The sequence below is a fragment of the Chiloscyllium plagiosum genome, unplaced genomic scaffold (assembly GCF_037043375.1).
Source record: "Chiloscyllium plagiosum isolate Xiang-an unplaced genomic scaffold, Cpla_swu_hap1 HiC_scaffold_51, whole genome shotgun sequence".
In the NCBI taxonomy this organism is placed as follows: Eukaryota; Metazoa; Chordata; class Chondrichthyes; order Orectolobiformes; family Hemiscylliidae; genus Chiloscyllium; species Chiloscyllium plagiosum.
Genome location: NW_028270189.1, coordinates 40,360,224 through 40,364,852, shown reverse-complemented (window position 1 = coordinate 40,364,852; position 4,629 = coordinate 40,360,224). Strand labels below are relative to the sequence as shown.

At 43.3% G+C, this 4,629-nt stretch overlaps 1 non-coding gene across 1 annotated transcript; it reads left to right on the top strand.

Annotated features, from left to right (window-relative positions):
* The first annotated feature begins 1,998 nt into the window (after positions 1-1,998).
* On the top strand, positions 1,999-2,090 carry trnar-ucu (transfer RNA arginine (anticodon UCU)). The gene is given in 2 exon segments: positions 1,999-2,035; positions 2,055-2,090. It is a non-coding gene; the product is annotated as a tRNA-Arg (tRNA).
* The last annotated feature ends 2,539 nt before the right edge of the window (positions 2,091-4,629 follow it).

Below are 4,629 nucleotides of genomic sequence, written 5' to 3'. Positions count from 1 at the left end.
AAAGCTCCCCTTCCCCGATTCACCTGGAATATTTGCCTTTTTGACCAGAAAAATGGGTCTCTCACCGGTGATTATCCACAGGGAATTATCACTAAAGCTTTCAGGAGGGATGCAAAGTAGTATCCTTTGACAGCCTCATGTTTTAACGGGTCTCGTGCTCTGCATGGACGATACTCAGACTTCCGGGCTCTTCTTATGGGTTCATAGCTTCCTATGAACCCCACATCACGTTTGCCTTTTGCCCTGCACTCAGTAGTGACCCTTCTTAATCTTGGGTCCGAGGCATCTACCATACCTAATCGCCAGGCTACCCTCTTTGCGGGGGTTACCTGGACTGCTCCATCTGCCTGAGTTAGCCAATTTAGTTTCTTCATATCTGTCCTTATGTGTGCATTGAATCAGGTACGCACATTGTCGCTGAAAACAGAATCTTTCGTTTTTTTGTGCCTGCAGTATGCATCGTCTCAAATTCTGCCACCTCTCGCTGGATGCCTTCGCCAATGGTACGTGAGGAAAGGTGCCTTCCACATCAAAAGGATTTTTTTTTCTCATTCCTTGACTGTTTGTCCCTGATATGGTAGTTTACTGGCCTTGTATGTCTGCTATTATTTCGGTTTAACTTTACATTTTTTTCTGTCTATCTGCAACACATGCCTCTGCAAAGTCAGGTAATTACTTATTTGTTTCCCAGTGCTTTTATTGGATTCAAAATAAATGTTAATTTACCATTACAATGGACAGCACATTATTTTACAGGTTGTGGCAACAGCGAGGGCCAAAGTGCCTGTACTGCATTGTAATGTTCGATGTTGTCAGTTACATTTCCTGCTGGTTTCAGATATCTCTCCTCACTCTGGAAGCTCCCGGTCGCATGTTCCAGAGATTTGTCTGCACTTCAGTTAATCTAGGCAACTGTATTTCCTGCTCAGAACGTGATCTCTCTCCAATGGAGAGAGGAAAATAAAGTCGGTGACAAAGCTGAGATCACTTACGATCTGTCCAGAATTAACAAAAACTATCCCGATCTTCCCGTCTCCTATAACTTCAACATTACACTGTGTTCCCACCCTTCAGGCTCTCTGCTTGTATTCCTGATGAAGTGCTGCCCGAAACGTCGATTTCACTGCTCCTCGGATGCTGCCTGAACTGCTGTGCTTTTCCAGCACCACTCAAATCTAGACACTGTGTTCCCAGGCCATCATTTCAGTCTCTGTTCTGCTGCAGTGCTCCTTCAAGACACAACACAAGCTGGAAGGCACGCAACTCATTTTCTACCGACAGACCATGAAAACCGTAGGACCAAACATCAAGTTCATTCATTTCAGAAACCGTCCGCCGTCTTACACATTCTTCACCCACCCTCCCTTCCCATTAGTTCTGACGACGGATCATTGGACTCGAAGCGTTAACTTTCCTTCCTCATCAGAGATAGACAAGAGCTGCTGATTTAGTTCAGACCTTTTGGCTTTTCTTCTGAGAACTTTGTTTTTCTGTTGTAATCGCCAGAAACTGGAAGCGTCTGAATGCAGGAGGAGAATTTCACAGGAGATGAAAAGAATGGAAAGGTTTTGACCACTCCCATTGTGAAGGTACGCGAGCGAGGCTGGGGATGTTGCTCTAAGCCCAGAGAAGGCTGAATAAGAAACCGATTAACGTGCTCATTTTATGAAGAGGATAGATATGTGTGACAGAGATAAGCCTGTATTGGGAAGGAACACAGTAACATAAATGGAAGACAGGAGACAAGGAGGAGATTTATGAAGAATACTTTCACCTAGAGAGTATTGATTATCTGGAAATCATTATCTGAACATGTGGTAAAGGTAAGTGTCATGAGAACGTTTCAGCAGTCTGTAGCCGAACACTTGATGAGCCAGAGCACGAGTGGATAAGGACCAGGTATCAGAAAGTGTGACGAGGACAGACAGGCGCGAGATGGGTGTCCTGAATGCAATGCGTCAAAGGCAAACTAGTGTGCTTAATGATTACGGCTGGCGCGGCTCTGTGGCGCAATGGAAAGCGCGTTGAACTTCTACATCTCTATTCAGATTGTTATTCAAAGGTTGTGGGTTCGAATCCCATCAGAGTCGAGTTTTAATTTATGTTTTGCAAAGTGGTCAGACCAGACTCGGCTGCTCATCTGCAAAACCAGTAATAATCGTGCATAAACCTAACTGTCTCGAAACGGAACATTTTCCTCCCACAGATTTATATTATCGATGTCTATTTATGGTAGAGATCGATAAATACCTGTTAGCCAGTAGATGTTGTGGATGGGCTGGAAAAAGACATAAAATTGTTCTGTGAGCCATGATGATATCAAATTACGTGGCAGGACAGGATCGGTGTGAAGAATGACCTCCTTCTGCTCCTTTGTGTCTGTGCCAGTTCTGGCCAAGGTTCTTAAAAAATCACAATGAGGACAATATGAAGTAAACGCCAAATAATATTTTGGTCTCATCTCCACTTCGCTTCCCTCCCGGCTGGAATAGACAGCCCTTGTTTCAGCTTTAGATCAGACAGCGGAGGATTCTCACAAGTTCTCCTTCAGGCTGAATGTTCCTTCACATAGGTTTCCAAGTGGACACATGGAGCAAGCAATTGCATGGATGCTGGGGATTCAGGGGCAGATTTCCCCTTTGCTGGGCTGGAATTCTGGCCAAGGTAATGAACGTGAATTTCTGACATTTTGAATCTTACTCTGGATTCTTGCGACTTTACGAATTAAACTGAATATAATTTGCCCTTGCAGAACATTATTCAATCTTCACTGTGCATAAAAACCATGCCACATGCTCGTGCACGTAGTATGCTGAACATTGTTGATGTTGTGTGCAGTGTGGGTCGATGTCTCAGATGAACATGCCAAAGGAAGTTTGTGAAATGTCAGTGAATCGAGTTCACTGACGAATTGAAGCCGATAGAAGGAAAATCCCAGTACAATGGCCACATAACATTGCCTGTGACCAACGCAGGAAGCCATGGTAAATGTATACAGTATTCAATAAAACCGATTTTCACCACATTTATCTATGCCATTTTCCTGAAGCTGATGCTTCATAATCGATGATCCATTATCAGTATAGCCACCTCTGCACTGTGTGTCCTTTCAGATACACAGAAAAAAAAAATGAGTAATTGGGTTGAGGGGCCCAGTGGTAAGATCAGGAGCCGTTCGTCACCATTAGACGGCAGATCCAGTGGTGCAGTTAGTTAGCTTGCTGTACTTGCATGACAGAATGGCAGCACATGAACTGCCAAAGTTGGATTGCATTAGATTCTCGCCAGGTGTTTGTTTTACTGATACTGACCAGAGATGATTGCAAATTCAAGCTGAAGAACAGTTTAAACCCGAAATATTACATTGCAATAAAGTGCTTTTGGCACTAATGTTGCACCGACCTGTAAGACCAATCTGAAGTCCATCTGACCAGCAATTTGACATTATAAGCCGTAGGTTTATCCAATGATCATTTAATTGCCTTGAAGGTTGGTGAGTCTACGACTGTTGAAGACAAGGCGTTCTGCACTCTTACTACTCTCTGAGAAAGGCCGCTACCTCGGCATCTATCACACTCAAATTACATCAATATGCTCTTGTGCCAACCATCACCATTTGAAGAAAATGCCTTCACTGTCAACCTTACGGCAAACTCTGATCATCTTTTATGTCTCTATTAATTCACTTCTCAAACTTCTTATCTCTATCAAAAACAGCCTCAAGTCCCTCAGCCTTTCCTCGTAAGACCTTCCCTTCACAGAAGGCAACATCCGAGGAAATCTCGTCTACAACCTTTCCAATGCTTTCACATCCGTCCTATAATGTGGCGACCAGAACTCGACAAGTTTGGCCATACCAGACACATTTCTGGAGCTGCAAAGGGATCGTTCGGCCCTGAAACTCAATCCCTCTCCTAATAAAAACTAACACACTGTGCTCATTGCAAACAAATCCATCAACATGTGTGTTAACTTTCAGAGTTTTATATACATAGATGCCGAGATCACTCTGCTCATCTAAACTTCAAAGAATATTACAATTAGCCCAGATCATTTTATTCTTGTTGTTCATTCCAAAGTAAATCACCTCACACTTTTCCACAATAACCTCCATATGCCACCTCTGAGCCCCGATCTGCAGATTATTCATGTCCGTCTGTAACCTGTAGCAGACTTCGGCACTGTTGACAACTCCATCGACTTAGTGTGTTCTGCGAATTTACTCATCCATCATCCCATGCTCGAACCCAGGTCATTTATAAAGGTGACAAACAGCAGTGGACCCAAAAAGGAACCTTGTGGTACACCATGAGTAACTGAACTCCAGGATGAATATTTTCCATTAACTACCACAGTCTGTGTTCTTTCAGCGAGCCAATTACTGATCTAAACCGCGAAATCACCCTCAATCCCATGTCTCTGTATTTTATGCAACAGCCGACCGTGCATTCGTGAAAATCATATCCAGAATGTTAACCACTTTACTCTCGTCCACTTGTTTGTTGTCCTTTTCAAAGAGCTCAATAATGTTTGTGAGCGACAACCTGCTATTCGCAAAATCGTATTGACTGTAGCGAATCAACTTCTTCCTGCTTAGGTGATCATAAATCATATCTCTCATAACCTTTC